Here is an 18,835-nt window from a genome sequence, read left to right on the forward strand (position 1 = left end):
TTGTATTAGCGAAGCTTGTGGGCATTAATAAATCTTCTTGGGTGCACTGGGATTTATTAATTATAAATGAATTACTTAACTTCAATTAATTAGAATGCAATAAAGATGACAAGGTAGGTGAAATATTGCAATTGCAGGATGTGGGTGCTGCTGGATGCCAGTGGAATCTGAATGGAAAGTGTTGAGTGTTTGCAGCATAAGAAGCTGTGGCTATGAATTGAATACTGAATTGCAGACGCTTAAAGTCACATCAAGGATGGGAAAAGTTACTTGCATACTTTATCCCTGGAGGTGATCGTGGCTCTGAGAATAGGTTCTGCTGATTTATTCAGTGGGAGAAATTCCTGATGAAAGGCTCATGCCTGATTCGTCGATTCTTCTGCTCCTTGGATGCTGCCTGACATGCTGTGCTTTTCCAGCACCAGACATTTCGACTCTGATCTCGTCAGTGGTCAGGGGCAGGAAGGTATGACTGAGGTGAGGCAATCAAGATAGATGTGAACTGAAATGCAACTCTCTCATCCAGTTTATTATACAAAAAAACCATCAGCGACCCTAATGACAAAGGATATGATGAACTTTACTGAATCATAGCTGCACTGAGAGTAGACTTCCAATATTTGTTAAGTGTAATAACAATTAAAAACCCACTCTTTAGAAATTGATTTATACCTTGGAATTTATTGCACGGCCTTGCCCATTATATGTGCTGGAAGTTTTCCATTCATTTTCTGTGACATTAACTTACAGTGGCGTTGAAGAGGATCAACCACAATCTTTTCACTCAGAGGTCATTTATAAACAGTTACATCTGCTTGTATTGTTTACGGTGCCATTTGAACTGGTCTAATTTTGGTCATTTGGCAGCTTATTGCATATATGTACCACCCTCTGCATGAAGAAGTTACCCTTTGGGTGCACTTGAAAAATTTCCCCTCTCACCTAATTGTGGTCCAGTTGTCTGCCACATGCGAATCCAACGTATCCCATATGCATTACATTATTTCACACAACAGATGAGAACATTATAGAATCATAGAATCATAGTCATACAGCACGGAAACAGATCCTTCGGTCCAACTCATCCATGCTGGTCAGACATCCCATTCTCACAAAGTCCCATTTGCCAGCATTTGGTCCATCTCCCTCTGAACTGTTCCTATTCAGGTGCCCACCCAGGTGCCTTTTAAATGTCGCAAATGTACCAGCCACCAAAATGTCCTTTGGCACCTCGTTCCATACATGCACAACCCTTTGCATGAAGAAGTTACTCCCCGGGTCCACTTGAAACTTTTCCCCTCTCATCTTAAACCTATGCCCTCTTATTTCGGACTCCCCCACATGAGGAAAAAGAAGTTGGCTATTCACCCTATCCATACCCCTCATGATTTCATAAACCTTTATAAGGTAATCTTTCAGCTTCTGACATTCCCTTCAGCTCCAGGGAAAAAGGCCCCAATCTAAGCAGCCTCTTTCTTTAACTCAAGCCCTCCCGTCCCAGAAACATCCATGTGAATCTTTTCTGCACCCTCTCATGTTTTACAACTTCCTTCCTATAGATGGGCGACTACAATTATACACAGTATTCCAAAAGTGGCCTCACCAATGTCCAGTACAACCACATCATGATATCTCAGCTCATATACTCAGTGCTATGACCACTGAAGGCAAGAGTGCCAAACACCTTCTTCACTACCCTATGTGGCTCCACTTTCAAGGAGCTATGCACTTGCACCCCTAGGTCTCTTTGTCGGCAACACTCCCCAGGACCCTATCATTAACTGCTTAAGTCCTGTCCTGGTTTGTCTTACCAAAATGCAATGCCTCATATTTATCAAAATAAACTCCAATTACCACTCCTTGGCGCATTGGCCGATCTGATTAAGGTCCCATTGTACTCTGAGATAAACTTATTCACTGTCCTCTGCGCCACGTATTTTGGTGTCATCTGCAAACTTACTAACCATGCCTCTTTAATTCATATCCAAATCATTTATATAAATGACAAAAAGCATTGCACCCTACACTCATCCTTGTGGCACACCGCTGGTCACAGGCCTCCAGTCTGAGAAGCAACTCTCCACCACCACTCTCTGTCTCCTACCTTCAAGCCAATTGTGTATTCAATTGGCTAGCTTCCCTTGGGTCCCATGTGATCTAATCGTACTAACCAGTCTACCATGCAGAACCTTGGTGAATGCTTTGCTGAACTCAATATAGACAATGTTTACTACTCTGCTTTCATCAATCTTCTTTGTCACTTCTTCAAAAAACTCAATCATGTTAGTGTGGCATGATTTCCCATGCATGAAGCCATGCTGACAATCCCTGATCAGTCCTTTCCTTTCTAAAAACAAATTTGGAACAAGGAGTCCAATTCAACCCAGCAAAGCCTGTGGAAGTCTTACTCTCCTTTATCTAGTTCATCTGCTGGGGAATCAATCTACATAGGTAAGCACAGAACCCAGCCTGGTATAATTAAATATGATACAGAGGAGGGTCTTGGGAATGCTTGGGATCAAGTCCCACCAGCCACAGAGGTGTGTCACAACTTGTTCAAACCAGTCGATTAACAATAATTTACTCACCACTAGTTAGAAAAACCCAAACACAATAAATTTCCAGATCAGTATTGTAGAAATTTGCAAGTCGAAACTTTGTATTTATTCTAGTTATGCTGCTGATTTGTCCAAGTTCCAAACACCATTCAATGTCTATCATACAAAGCAAACTCACAAAAAAACATATTTTAGCTCAACATCTCTGGACTTGCTCCCCATGAATGTCGGCTTGAATGTTCATCAGTCAAGAGTGTGGTGTTGGAAAAGCAGAGCAGGTCAGGCAACATCCGAGGAGCAAGAGAATCGATGTTTCGGGCAAAAGCCCTTCATCAGGAAGGTTCACCAGGCCAGGGAAAGTCTCCACCCATTCCCACAAGGACCACTATGACTGAAGGAAAAGGGTTTTGATGGGGCCATTTGCATTCTTTGAGATTAATGCCTTCATCAATCTTTGACTGACATATGGGCTCTTAATCTCTCTGCCACCATTGGACAAAGACAAGGATCAAAGATGTAATCGATTACCGGCTTTAATGAGTGTTAAACAGCACTCATTTTTATGACTTCATTGAACCCATCAATTTTTCCCATCTTCTTAATTCCAAGGTATAAGTTTTTTTGCATGTATGAGTACCTAGCAAGAAATAATTAGGGCAAAAGGGTCCAAAGCAAACCCCCAGAGAAATGAGTTGCATAATTGGAATTAAAAGACTGTAAAATGGGAACATCAAAATGGTTTGTGGGGGAAGGGTTAGAGCACTGAGCCGATCAAACCCCTTCTGTTATTCAATGAAATCTAAGAGGTAACAGCCCTGTGAGATATAATCAGTTTTACTGGGTGACAAAGGCCAAAAAATATTAACACTTTGAACCTCAGTAGGATGCAGTCTTAGGGGTTACAAAGGGATCAGGATTAGAGTGGTGCTGGAAAAGCACAGCAGGTCAGGCAGCATCTGAATAGCAACAGGTCATGAGGATGGTGCTGAGCTGGAAGGTTGGAACTGGGGTAAGGAGGGGTGAGGGGAAATGAGAAAACTGGTGAAGTCCATATTGATGCCCTGGGGTTGAACGGTCCCGAGGCGGAAGACGAGATATTCTTCTTCCACGTGTCGGGTGGTGAGGGAGTGTTGGTGGAGGAGGCCAAGGACCCGTATGTCCTCAGCAGAGTGGGAGGGGGAGTTGAAATGTTCGGCCACGGGGCGGTGGGGTTGATTGGTGCGGGTGTCCCGGAGCTGTTGTCTGAAGTGCTCTGTGAGAAGGCGTCTGGTCTCCCCACTGTAGAGGAGACTGCATTGGGAGCAATGGATACAATAAATGACATGTGTGGAAATGCAGGTGAAACTTTGATGGATGTGGAAAGCTCCTTTGGGACCTTGGACGGAGGTGGAGGGGGAGGTGTGGGCTCAGTTTTGCAATTCCTGCGGTGCCAGGAGGGGAGGGTGAGTTGTTGGGGGGGTGTGGACCTGACTAGGTGTTCATGGAGGGAACAGTCTCTGGAAAGTGGATGGGGTGGTGAGGGAGATATATCCCTGGTGGTGGGGTCCATTTGGAGGTGGCAGAAATGTTGGCGGATGATCATACCAATCAACCCCACTGCTCCATGGCCAAACATTTCAACTCCCCATCCCACTCTGCCGAGGACATGCAGGTCCTGGGCCTCCTCCACCGCCAATCCCTCACCACACGATGCCTGGAGGAAGAACGCCTCATCTTCCACCTTGGGACCCTTCAATCCCATGGCATTAATGTGGCCTTCACCAGTTTCCTCATTTCCCCTTACCCCACCTTACCCCAGTTCCAACCTTCCAGCTCAGTACCATCCTCATGACCTGTCACAACTGTCAATCTTTGTTCCCACCTTTCCATTCCACCCTCATCTCCGACCTATCACCTTCACCCCCACCTCCATCCACCTATTGCACTCTCAGCTACCTTCTCCCCAGCCCCACCTTCTCCCATTTATCTCTCCATCCCCAAGGCTCCCAGCCTCATTCGTGATGAAGGGCTTTTGCCTGAAACGTCGATTTTCCTGCTCCTCAGATGCTGCCTGACCTGCTGTGCTTTTCCAGCATCACTCTAATTTTGACTCTAATCTCCAGCATCTGCAGTCCTCACTTTCGCCTGGCTACAAAGGGATGTCACTTCATTGTGTCTTTCATCATTACACCTGTCTGAATCTTGAAAGTGTAGTTTCCAGCATTTATCTGTGTCAAGCAGCCAGAAAATCTACCCGCTATCAATAGGGTGCTCAGGTCACTTGTGAAATTCAATGAAAAAAAATTACTGGTTGGTTGCCCCTCCTTTAATATCCTTTCCATTCTCTCTGGAAAGAATGTCTGATTCTATGCCTGATCACATGTAACAACCCATCATTGGCTATCCCCCAATAGGGCCCATTTGTCCTCGTTTGTGGTCAGAATTCTATTTCTTAATCACTGGAAGCATATCTAGTCTGTGCTGAATCCACAAGAGCTCTGATATAGAGAGAACTTCCATCTTCTTAGATAGTTGCGCTATATATATTGAAGTGTTGCTATTAGTTAAAAACAGGTTGAACTATCTCTATGAAGTGGCTCACAGAACCAGTAGTTCACTAAAAAGTCAAAACACAGAGTTTGACTGCATTACTGTTAACTCAGAACTATCAACCCATGAAGATCTTTCGAATTCGGGTGGTATGGTAGCACAGTGGTTAGCATTGCTATTTCACAACCTCAGGGGCCTGGGTTTGATTCCAGCCTCGGGCAACTGTGTGGAGTTTGCACATTCTCCCATGTCTGTATGGGTATCCTCCCACAGTCCAAAGACACGCAGGTTAGGTGGATTGGCTGTGCAAAATTGCCCATAATGTCTAGTGGTGTGTAGGTTAAGGGATTAGCCATGGCAAATGTAGGGTTAAAAATTAGGGTGGGTGTGGGTGGGGCACTCTTTGGGGAGTTGGTGTGGACTCAATGGATTAACTAGCCTGCTTCTACACTGTATTGATTCTATGAGTCTGAATATATGACTCAAATTATGCAAAGCTTTCTGAAGATCTGTGAATGTTTTGAGTGATATTGGCTTTGGCAAAAAGGTGAAACTGCACAACCTAATTTTGCCAACAAACACTCCTCTGAGTGAGCCAACAGGGGATGAATCTAGGGTTCAACATTGCTTGAAAAAAATGGACTGCAGTCACAAGGATCCTTCACAAATGACATTGCAAAAGGCAGCTTAGCATTGCACGGTATTCATCTGAACCAGGCTGCTGAAGAAGGGCTTATGCCCGAAACGTCGATTCTCCTGTTCCCTGGATGCTGCCTGACCTGCTGCGCTGTTCCAGCAACACATTTTCAGCGCCTGCCTTATGCAGCCAGACAGAGAGTCCCTGATATTGTTGTGCTTCCCACGATGTACGATCAAGTTTGGAGGAGCCTATGAGGTTTTTCCAAGGCATTTTCAGTACAAGTTTGAAGTAGGTTTCTTTGTATTTCTTCCAGTGCATACATACACTTGCGCATGTGTAAAATGCAACTGCATGAAGCCTTACTTATAAGTTCATGAGTTCATGAGATATAGGAGGAGAAAGTGAGGTCTGCAGATGCTGGAGATCAGAGATGGAAATGTGTTGCTGGAAAAGCGCAGCAGGTCAGGCAGCATCTAGGGAACAGGAGAATCGACGTTTCAGGCATTAGCCCTTCTTCAGGAATGAAGAAGGGCTAATGCCCGAAACGTCGATTCTCCTGTTCCCTAGATGCTGCCTGACCTGCTGCGCTTTTCCAGCAACACATTTCCATCTCATGAGATATAGGAGCAGAATTAGACCGTTCGGCCCATCAAGTCTGCTCTGCCATTCGATCATGGCCGATATGCTCCTCACCCCCATTTTCTTGCCTTCTCCCCTTTACCCTTCAACCCATTACCAATCTGTCGAACTCCTCCTTAAATTTACTCACTGTCCCAGCATCCTCCGCACTTTGAGGTAGCCAACTCCACAGATTCACAACCCTTTGGGAGAAGTAGTTTCTCCTCCACTCTGTTTTAAATTTGTTACCCCTTACCCTAAGACTATGATCTATCATCCCAGAATGCCCCACAAGGGGATGATTCCACTCCACGTCTATTTTATTCACACATTTTAACGTGTTGAATACCTCAATTTAACCTCCCCTCATTCTTCCAAATTCCAGAGACTCTCAGCTTAAAGTGTTCAATCTCTCTTCCTACGACAAACCCTTTATCTCTGGGATCAAACTAATGAACCTCCTCTGAATGGCCTCCAATGCCACTCCATCTTTCCCTAAAAAGGGGACCAAAACTGTGCACAATACTCCAGGTGTGGTCTCACCAATACCTTGTATAGTTACAACAATGCATCTTTGCATTTATATTCCATTCACTTTTATCTTCTGTACCTGCACACTAGTTTTCTGGGACTTATGAATGAATACACCTCGATCCCTCTGCTCCAGAGCACCCCAAAGTCTCTCCCCATTATGATAATTAGGTTGCCTTCCCACATTTTTCGACCCAAATGCATGACCTTGCACTTATCCACATTAAACTCCATCTACCACATTTTGGCCCACTCTCCCAACCTATCTACATCCCACTTGCAAGGTTCTTATTTCCTGAATGCAATTTACCATCCTGCCTATATTTGTGTCAACTGCAAATTTGGCTACAGAGCCTTCTCTCCCTGTATCCAAGTAGTTAATATAGATTGTAAATCGCTGGGGCCCAAGGACTGGACCCTGTGGCACCCCACTAGTTACTTCTGCCATTCAGAAAAAAACTCATTTATTCCGACTCTCTGTTTTCTGTTCATCAGCCAGTCACCTATCCAAACTAATAAATTACCCCTAATTCCATATAATCCAACCTTGTGAATTAACCTTTTGTGAGGCACCTTAACAAACACCTTCTGGAAGTTCAGACAAATTACATCTACAGCATTCCCATTATCCTTTTTGCTTCTTACTTCTTTGAAGAACTCTAGCAAATTAGTCAAACATGATTTGCCCTTCATCAAATCATCCTGACTCTGATGGATAGCATTTTGACTTTCCAAATATCCTGATACTGCTTCCTTGATAATTGATTCTAACACTTTCCCAACAACAGATGTTAGAGTCGAAAAGTGTGGTTCTGGAAAAGCATAGCAGATCAGGCAGCATTGAGGAGCAGGAGAGTGACTGATTCAGGCATAGGTCCTTCAGCAGGCTGATGAATGGCTTATTGCACAAAATATCAACTCTCCTGCTCCTGGGAGGCTGCCTGACCTGCTGTGCTTTTCCAGCGCCACCCTTTTCAACTCTGACTTTCCAGCATCTGCAGCCCTCACTTTCTCACAACAACAGATGCTAAGCTAACTGGTCCATAATTTCCCTCCCTTTTTGAATACAGGCGTTATATTAGCCATTTTCCAATCCACTGGAACATTTCCCGTGTCCAGGGAATTTTGGAATATTGTAACCAATGGATCTACTATCCCAGCTGCCACTTCCTTTAATACTCTAGAATGTAGGCTATTAGGACCGGGGGACTTGTTTGTTCTCAATCCTAACAGTTTGCTTCATACCGTGACTCTATCGATGTTAATTGTTCTAAGTTCTACCTTATCTATTGCCTCTGACATGCCTGTTCCAACAGGAATAATACTATTGTCCCCCACCATTAAAACAGAGGCAAAGTATTGATTCAGCATCTCTGCCATCTCAGTGTTCCCCACTATTAACTGTCCGGTTTCATCTTCCAAGGGGCCAACATTCACCTGAGCGACTCTCTTTCCTTTTATTCACCTACAAAAACTTCTGCTACCCTTTTGGATATTTTGTGCTAGTTTCTTTCATAATGTACCATGGCTCTTTTTATTACTGTTTAGAATCCCTTTGTTTATGTTTGATACTTTCCCAATTGTCCACCCTGCCACTGGTCTTTGCTTTGTGATATACCTTAGTTTTTGCCTTTATAATGTTGCTGACTTCCTTGTTTAGCCAAGTATGTTTTTTTTAAACCTCCCTTAACATCTTCCGCACTGGGATACATTTTAGTTGTGAGGAATTGAGTAGCTCCTTAAACATCTGCCACTGCTCATCTGCTGTCTTACCATTTCACCTTCCTTCCCAATCTACTCAGGCCAAATCTGTCCTCATCCTTATATAATTTCCTTTGTTTAATTGCAGAACAAGGCCATGGGACTCCACTTTCTCACCCCCAAACTTGAATTTTGGATTCCATCATACTATGGTCACTACTCCCTCGAGGATCCTTAACTATGATGTCATCAAGTAATCTCTCCTCATTACACAGAAACAAATCCAGAGCAGCCTGCTCCCTGGTTAGTTCCACAACATATTGCTCCAAGAAACAATCTCTATTGCATTCAATGAATTCTGTCTCCAGGCTATCCTTGCCAATTTGATTCTTCCAATCTGTGTGCATGGTAAAATCACCCATGATTATTGCTGTACCTTTCTTGCAATATTTCCTGTGTTATACTGTGCCCCACTGCAGGCCTATAAATTACTCCTACCATGTACTTCTTCCCTTTGCCAATTCTTATTTCTACCCAGACCAATTCCACATCTTGATCTTAATTACTTGTTTGCAGCCTGTACAATGCTTTGTATCCGGATGGAGAGGTTCTTTCAGCTTGAGAGTGATCAGATCCTTTTATTGATCTCCAAAAGCTCATAGTTAAATGAGCAAAGAAAACAGCAAGTGGTGGAAATCTGCAATGGAAACAAAATACATTGAAAATGAATCTGAACAGTATCCGTAAAAGAAATGTTGGCATTTTGGCTTGTAGCCTTGCACCAGAAAGAGAATAATTTGAAAGGATTACTCTGCCAACAATTAACTTCTCTTTCTATTCCAGGTGCTAATTGTGAATTTCTATAATTTTCTGTTTAGAATAGATTCCCTACAGTGTGGAAACAAGCCCTTCGGCCCAACAGGTCCACACCGACCCTCCGAAGAGTAACCCACCCAGACCCATTTCCCTCTGACAAATGCACCTAACATTATGGTCAATTTAGCATGGCCAATTCACCTGACCTGCACATCTTGGGACTGTGGGAGGAAACCCATGCAGACACAGGGAGAACGTGCAAACTCCACACAGACAGTCACCTGAGGCTGCATTCAAATCTGGGACCTTGGTGCTGTGAGGCAGCAATGCTAACCACTGGGCCGCCCCATTCCAAAGCTTTCAAGTTTCACATCTAAATAAAAGTTGATGGATGATGGTCCAAAGTCACAATTACAGTATAAAGGGTTTGTATGAGGAGGAATTTGCTGTGTACAAGAAAGTTTCCACATTCAATATGCAGATACATACTGGAGAAGGAGCAATATAGGTAGAGCAAGTGACTGAGGCATCAGTGGGGGAGCACTTTGGGCAAGTGATCATAATTCTACTAATTTTAAAATGGAAAAGGATAGAACAGATCAAAAGTTAAAGTTCTAAATTGATTTGGAGGTGCCGGTGTTGGGCTGGGGTAAACAAAATGACACAACACGAGGTTATAATCCAACAGGTTTATTTCGGGAGCACTCGCTTTTGGAGCGCTGCTCCTTCATCAGGTGATAGTGGAGCAGAATCATAAGTCACAGAATTTATAGCAACAGGATTGCAGTGTCATGGAATGTGATATTAAACAAATTTAGCTTAAGTCTGTCATGTTTTAGAATAATCATGTTAGTTTTGGTTCCTTCATATGTAAACCCAGAACGTTTTTAAAGTTACATTCTCAACATAGTGAGGTTAGGTTTGTTCAATTTACATCAGTTGTATGATACTTTAATCTTTTATGATAAATTTGGTGTCCTATGATCCTATCCCACTAGCTAATTGACAAAGGAGCAGTGCTTCGAAAGCTTGCTCTTCCAAATAAATCTGTTGGACTATAACCTGCCTGTGGTTTGACGGAGTAGCTCCCAGCACAACTAGGAGGAATCTGATCTAGTGTTCTGCTGCCACATCCCTCATGTAAGTCTGCATGCTCCATTTCACAGATTGCCATGGCATGGCATATCATCTGTTTCATACCCATTGATCAGGGCTGTGTGAGAGCAACCTCTCCACACCAAAGAAAATCAAAACAACCTTCCCCATGAAAACTGATCGTGCAAACCTTGAGAATGGCTTGTATGCTTTTAAAACCATCTTTAAAATAGGCAGAAAGGGCTAGTGATGAGGTGGTTCAGAAAACTGATTGCACTCAAAGCCATTCACACCCCTTATCCATTAATTTAACTCCAGCCTGCATAGCTCTGTTACTCATTGTCTGTCAGGATAGTGTAGGACATTGGGATTTAAAGGCAATCAGTTCCACTAAAAGGGGAGAAACACCCAGCTGGGGATGCTGGCAAATATATTTTGCAATTAGTAGAATGACTGAGGCAATGCTGAGACTGTCTTGGAGGCTTTTGACCTGGGAGTGGATTGAATGAGGCATATTCTTTCCCTCATAAGAGCAGAAGGGCATCACATGGACTGGCAATGGGACCAGGTGGCAAAGTCCATTCATGACAGAAGCCCAACATCCAAATCATGGCAATGATGCAAGAGGTGTTTCAATGATCTGACCTGATTCTTTAAGGAATGCATCTAACTCTCTTCATCCCTGCTCAGACCCCCGTCACACACAGCTGTATTAATCACAAGGTTCAGAACACTCAGGAGAATTCCCACTTGTCTGCCTTCACTTTCCTACACTGTGCTTCATTTCACCTCACTCTGCTCAGACTGACGCAGGCTACACTACTGCAGCCCTCATTTCTAGGGGTGAAGCCTTGGCCTTGTTGCAGGGGGTTGCTGATTGCCTGCTCATCCCTCTGTGAGCAGGCTCTGCCAATTCTGTTTCAATTGAGCTTCCGTTGACAGCAGTCAGACCTCAGCTGGAAGCTGCTGCCTGCGCTCCAGCTGAGAGATTGGCCATCAGACATTACATCATGGTTGGGTTTACAATTGTGCGCGTGGAGTTGGCCTCCGCGCTGGAGAGAATGGGCTCCAAGCTGTGCACAGGGAACTGTGCCAAGTTGGTGCTATAATCCTCCATGCTTCTTGATATCGATCACAGGATTCCTGGCAGGCATTCCAATGTATCAAGCATTTCACTGTAAATACATATCAGCGTCCTTCTGAAATGCTACCCCAATGAATTCCTTACTTGCGTCGGTTTTGCAGAACTCATATGTGATCTCACTCTTTGAGTGAGCTAGCTCCTATGCTATAATTGCCCCCTGGTCTGGTTGCAGCCCAGTGACTTACCAGGTGCAAAACTGTTTTCAACGATTTCCTGTAAATCTAGACAGTGTCTAGGACACTAGTGAGGCTTCTTCTGGAATACTGTGTCCAGTTCTGGTTGCCCAGTTATAGGAAGGATATTATTAAACTGGCAAGGACTCAGAAGAGATTTACCAGGATGTTGCCAGGTATGGAAGGCTTGAGTTATAAAGAAAGGCTGGATAGGCTGGGATTTTATTCACTGGAGCCTAAGAGCCTTAGAGGTGACCTTTCAGAAGTTTATAAAATAATGAGAGGTATAGATAGCGTTAATGGTATTGCCTTTTCCCTTGGATGGGGGATTTAAAGACCAGGGGGTACATTTTTAAGGTGAGAAGAGAGAGATTTTATAAAGACATGAGGGGCAAATGTTTTATACAGAGGATACTTCACGTGTGGAATGAACTTCCTGAGGAAGTGGTGGATGTGGGTACAATTACACTGGTTAAAAGACATGTGGATAAGTATATGCATAGGAAATGTTTGGAGGGATATGGACCAGGAGTAGGCAGGTGGGACTAATTTAGTTTCGGATTATGTTCAATATGGACTGATTAGACAAAAGGTCTTTTTCTGTACTGTATAACTCTGTGCCTCTCTGATTCTATGTCCCTATGAACTCTGGCTGCAAAATCAAACTTGCATGACTGTGATTGGTCAGATGGGTATTTGAAAGGAGTTTGCAGATGCCAAAAAAATAAGTGAGAAGGCAAGCGGTAGGGATAACAAAGAGTTCTGCTATCGACAGGATAAGTGAATGGGCAAAAAAATGACAGATCGAGTATTATGTGGAGGAAATGTGGGATTATGCAGGAAGAATACAGGAACTGAATATTATTATAATTGGAGAAAGACTGTAGAAAGCTACAGAAGAGAGGAATTTGGAAATCCTTTCCCAGGAATCACAAAAAGCTAATATTCAAGTTCTGTGAGTAACAGGAAAGGCAAAAGTAATGTTGATCTTTAGTTCAAAGGGAAAAGGGTAATAAAGTGAGGAGATTTTGCAAAAATGATACAAGGCACGAGTTGGAACACAGTTGGAATACTATGAATCATTTTGGGCTCGAGTCTAAGGAAAAATGAGCTGACATTGGAGGCAGTCTGGAGAAGGTTCATTCAGCTAATCTGAGGTATGGACAGATTGTCTGATGAGGACAGGTTTCACAGGTTGGGCCTGTACTCACTGGAATTTAGAAAAAAAATGAAACATACAAGATTCTTCGGGGACTTGTTAGGGTAGATGCAGAGAGGTTGTTTCCTCGTGTGGAACAGTCTCACTCCAGAGGGCATAATCTCAGAACAACAGGTTGCAAATTTAAGACAGGGATGAAGGGGATCTTCTTCTCTCAGAATGCTGTGAATCTTTGGAATTCTTCACTACAGAGGGTAAATCATAGGACAACTCCCTCATTGTGGGGACAAATCTCATCAGCATTTGCCGTACCACCTCCAAGTACATCTTGCTTCAGTATCGAGATCAAAACTTAAAACACTATTCAGGTGTGGCCTGCACCATTGTAGGACAAGTTCTTTAATCCTGAACTTCAAACACCTTGCAATAATGGCTAATATATCATTTGGCTTCTGAATTGTTTGCTGTTTCTGCAAACTAACTTGTATACTGACATGAACGTGGAACAGAATTAGGCCATTTTGCCTTTCAAACTTGCTCCGCCATTTAATAAGATCATGGCTGATCTGATAGTAACCCCAAATCCATGATTTGGCCTATCCCTGACAACTTTTTACCCTTTTGCTTACCAAAAATCTATCCCTTTCTGCCACTTTGACTATCAATATTAATAAACATAATGCCTTTTGAAAAGTATTCTGCTTGTCTCTCCTGATGAGAAAATGAATAACCTCTCACTTCCCCATGTTATACTCCATCTGTCATCTTAGTACCTATTCACTTAACTCATCTGTCGTTCTATGCAACCTTTCTGAGTCTTCCTTACAGCTTATATTTCCATCTAGCTTTGTGCTATCAGCAAATTTATATGCATTCTGTCTCTTCAACTGAGTCATTAATACAGATTGTAAGTAACTGACTTGTAATGTTTTTACTACTTTTTTTTAATGACTATTGCCTGCATAGACATTCCTCACTGATGCACAATTGTTCTTATACCTTCTGTCCCTTCCTGACCCACTTCTGTGGGCGGCATGGTGGCACAGTGGTTAGCACTGTTGCCTCACAGGGCCAGAGACCCGGGTTCAATTCCCACCTCAAGCGACTGACTGTGTGGAGTTTGCATGTTCTCCCTGTGTCTGCGTGCTCCGGTTTCCTCCCACAGTCCAAAGATGTGCAGGTCAGGTGAATTGGCCATGCTAAATTGCCTGTAGTGTTAGGTATAGGGGTAAATGTAGGGGTATGGGTGGGTTGCGCTTCGGCGGGTCGGTGTGGACTTGTTGGGCCGAAGGGTCTGTTTCCACACTGTAATGTAATCTAATCTAATCACTCTGTCTTTTTCTACAATGACCTGTTGTCTTTAACTTACAGTCCTATCCACAGCCCTAGCTATACTCCTCAAACCTTGTTTCCAATGCAATTAGTAGCTCAGATTTTCAGGACCCGAATTACACTCGAACAGAGATGGACATTTCGAGAGAAAACAACAGCAAAATCATGCATGTGGAAGTCCTGTCTCTATTTTCTCCATCATGCATTTCTCTGAAATGTGTGGAGTTGCACTCCTGAACAGGTCAATTATCCTCATAAAGGCTTCATCAGTTAAGACTCCCAGCCTGTCCCTCCAAAAAGTTTGAACTCAAAGTAGTTTCCTGGTGGAGGCTGGTCTCTGACAACAGAAAGCACCCTGTTTTCCATCTGCATGGTGAATATCGATTTTTTTATTTCAAAAACATATTTTATTCAATAAAAAAAGCCTTTGTACAGATACATTGTCACAAATGCAGTTTGGTTCTGTGCAGTTGCATACCAAGTAAACAAACAGACCATTGGACTTTGACTCTATCCAAGAAGAGTGAAGAGCTGCCACAGGGTGTGGTGGAGGCTGGTACAATTGCAACATTTAAGAGGCATTTGGATGGGTATGTGAATAGGAAGGGTTTGGAGGGATGTGGGCCAGGTGCTGGCAGGTGGGACTAGGTTGGGTTGGGATATCTGGTCGGCATGGACAGGTTGGACCAAAGGGTCTGTTTCCATGCTGTACATCTCTATGACTCTATGACCTCTCTTATACATACAATTATTTACATATATTTGAGGCACCAGGAGGATCTGATAACTGAATAGATCTCCATTTACCTTCTCCATGGTGACAATCCACCCTCCAGAGACTGTTCTGGCTGGCACCTCCAGCATTAAGTGAACATTAAAGGGTAAGCATCCCTTTAAGTAGTGAACTTCCCTTAAAGTAATGCTTGAAATCAATGTCAACACTTACCCCAATAAGACCGTTTACTGTGAATCAAAATCACTAAACCTTTGCTTGCCTCACTGATGAACACTTACAGGCACATTTAATGATAACTGTTATTTAACAAGATTTTGGGTGACCATTTGAACAGCCGGTTTCAATTCCTTTACCAAAACGAAGACAGTGCTATTTTCTGCATCTGCAGATTGGAAGAAGTAAAAATTGCCCTTAGTAGAGTGATATGCTCTTCTTGTCGGAGGTGGGAGTTTAGGGACGTTTCTGTGGCCAGCAGCGAAAAAGCAGAATGGTGTGTTGCCTCCCTGGTGCCAGGATCAAGGATGTCTCAGGAAGGGTGCGGAATGTTCTCAAGGGGGAGAGGGCCAGCAGGAGGTTATTGTACATGATGGAACCAATGACATAGGAAGGGAAAAGAATGAGATTCTGAAGGGAGAATATAGAGTGGTAGGAATTTAAAAAGGAGGTTCTCGAGAGAAGTAATATCTGGATTACTCCCAGTGCTACAAGCTAGTGAGGACTGGAATAAGAAGGATAGAGTAGATGAATGCATGGCTGAAGAGCTAGTGTATGGGAGAAGGATTCACATTTTTGGATCATTAGAATCTCTTCTGTGATAGAAATGACCTGTACAAGAAGGATGGATTGCACCTGAATTGGAAGTGGACTAATATACTGGCAAGGAGATTTGCTAGAGCTGCTTAGGAAGATTTAAGCTAGTAAAGTGGGGGGATGGGACCCAGGGAGATAGTGAGGAAAGAGATCAATCTGAGACTGATACAGTTGAGAAAAGACGCAAGTCAAACAGCCAGGGCAGGCAGGGACAAAGCAGAGAACAAGGTAGGACTGACAAATTAAACTGCATTTATTTCAATGCAAGAGGCCGAACAGGGAAGGCAGATGAACTCAGGGCATGCTTAGGAACATGGGACTGGGATATCATAGTAATTACGGAAACATGGCTTAGGGATGGACAGGACTGGCAGCTGAATGTTCCAGGATGCAAACACTACAGAAAGAATAGAATGGGAGGCAAGAGAGGAGAGGGAGTGGTGTTTTCGATAAGGGAGAACATTACAGTTGCGCTGAGGGAGGATATTCCCGGAAATCCATCCAAGGAAGTTATTTGGATGGAACTGAGGAATAAGAAAGGGATGATCACCTTATTAAGACTATATTATAGACCCTCAATAGTCAGTGTGAAATTGAGAAACATCTTTGTTAGGAGATCTCAGTTATCTATAAGAAAAATAGGGTAGTTATGGTAGGGGATTTTATCTTGCCAAACATAGACTGGGACTATCATAGTATGGAGGGTTTAGATGGGGAGGAATTTGTTAAGTGTGTACAAGAAATTTTCCTGATTCAGTATGTGGATGTACCTACTAGAGAAGGTGCAAAACTTGACCTATTTTTGGGAAGTAAGGCAGGGCAGGTGACTGAGGTGTCAGTGGGGGGCCAGTGACCATAATTCTATTAGAGTCATAGAGTCATACAGATGTACAGCATGGAAGCAGACCCTCCAGTCCAAATCGTCCATGCTGACTAGATATCCCAATCCAATCTAGTCCCACCTGCCAGCACCCAGCCCATATCCCTCCAAGCCTTTCCGATCCACATACCCAGAGAAAGTGAGGACTGCAGATGTTGGAGATCATAATTGAGAGTGTGGTGCTGCAAAAGCACAGCAGGTCATGCAGAATCTGAGGAGCAGGAGAATCGACGTTTCAGGCATAAGCCCTTTATCAGGAATGAGGTTTGTGGGCCAGGGGGCTGAGAGATAAATGGGAGGGGGATTGCGTTGGGGGAGAGGTAGCTGAGAATGCGATAGGTAGATGTAAGTGAGGGAGAAAGTGATAAGTCAGAGATGAGAGTGGAACGGATAGATGGGAAATGTGATGGATAGGTCAGGAAAGTGGTGCCGAGTTGGAGGCTTGGGACTGAGATAGTGGAATTTGTTATTCTGGGAACAGATGCGGCAGAGGTGGAAGAATTGGGAATGAGGGGTGGCATTTTTACAGGAGGTAGGATGGGAGGACGTGTAGTCGAGGTATCTGTGGTAGTCAGTAGGCTTGTAATAGATGTCCGTGTTGAGTTGATCGCCGGAGATGGAGATGGTGAGGTCCAGGAAGGGGAAGGAGGTGTCTGAGATGGTCCAGGTGCATTTGAGGTCTGGGTGAAAGGTGTTAGTGAAGTTGATGAACTGCTCAACCTCCTCGTGGGAGCACAAGGTAGCGCCGATACAGTCATTGATGCAGCAGAAGAACAGATGGGGTTGGCGCTGGTGGATGGACTGTTCAACGTACCCGACAAAAAGGCAGGCATAGCTGGGTTCCATGCAGGTGCCCAAGGCTACCCCTTTGGTTTGGAGGAAGTGGAAGGATTGGAAGGAGAAGGTGTTAAGGGTGAGGACCAGTTCAGCCAGGCACAGCCAGCCAAGTGGAACTCCCCACCTACATTCGGAACACCACCCACGCACTTCACCTCCTCCAAGATTTTTGTTTCACTGGCCCCCATCTTCATCGCGGACATCCAGTCCCTGTACACATCTACCCGCCACGATGTAGGCTTCCAAGCACTCTGTTTCTTACTCTCATGCCGTCCCAACCAATAACCTTCCACGGCCACTCTCATCCACCCAACTTTGAGATCTGGTCTATCCCTTTCCATCACTATTTTAAAACTAGGATGACTAAAGAAATTGAGGGTTTAGTAAAAAGAAGGAAGCAAATGTCAGGTATAGACAGGATAGATCAAATGAATCCTTAGAAGAGTATAAAGGCAGTAGGAGTAGACTTAAGAGGGAAATCAGGAGGGCAAAAAGGGGACAGGAGATAGCTTTGGTAAATAGAGTTAAGGACAATGCAAAGGTTTTTACAAATACATTAAGGACAAAAGAGTTACTAGGGAGAGAATAGGGCCTCTCAAAGATCAGTAGGGCTGCTTTTGTGTGGAGCCGCAGGAGATGGGGGGAAATGCTAAACAAATATTTTGCATTAATCTTTATTGTGTAAAAAAATATGGAAGGTATAGAATGTGAGAAGATAGATGGAGACATTTTCAAAAATGTCCATAGTACAGAGGAGGAAGTGCTGGATGTCTTGAAAGGCATAAAAGTAGATAAATCCCTAGGACCGGATCAGGTGTATCCTAGAACTCTGTGGGAAGCTAGGGAAGTGATTGCTGGGCCTCTTGCTGAGATATTTGTATCATTGATAGTCACAGGTGAGGTGCCAGAAGACTGGAGGTTGGCTAACATGGTGCCACTATTTAAAAAAGGTGGTAAGGACAAGCCAGGGAATTATAGACCAGGGAGTCTGACATCGGTGGTGGGCAAGTTGTTGGAGAGAATCCTGAGGGACAGGATGTGCATGTACTTGGAAAGGCAAGGACTTATTAGGGATAGTCAACATGTCTTTGTGTGTGGGAAATCATGTCTCGCGAACTTGATTGAGTTTTTTGAAGAAGTTACAAAGAGGATTGATGAGGGCAGAGTGATAGGCATGATCTATATGGACTTCAGTAAGGCATTCGACAAGGATCGCCATGGGAGACTGGTTAGCAAGGTTAGATCTCATGGAGTACAGGGAGGACTAGCCATTTGG

At 43.8% G+C, this 18,835-nt stretch overlaps 1 long non-coding RNA gene across 1 annotated transcript in view; it reads right to left on the reverse strand.

Annotated features, from left to right (window-relative positions):
• Positions 1-2,294: 2,294 nt before the first annotated feature.
• The window catches only part of LOC122553067, a 44,591-nt gene continuing 28,050 nt past the window's right edge, over positions 2,295-18,835 (reverse strand). Inside the window, exons 3-4 of the long non-coding RNA XR_006312610.1 lie at positions 9,144-9,274; positions 2,295-2,949 (exon numbers count right to left, since the gene is read on the reverse strand). This is a non-coding gene — a long non-coding RNA (uncharacterized LOC122553067). The remainder of the gene's footprint in view (positions 2,950-9,143; positions 9,275-18,835) is intronic.

The sequence above is a fragment of the Chiloscyllium plagiosum genome, chromosome 9 (assembly GCF_004010195.1).
Source record: "Chiloscyllium plagiosum isolate BGI_BamShark_2017 chromosome 9, ASM401019v2, whole genome shotgun sequence".
Lineage (NCBI taxonomy): Eukaryota > Metazoa > Chordata > Chondrichthyes > Orectolobiformes > Hemiscylliidae > Chiloscyllium > Chiloscyllium plagiosum.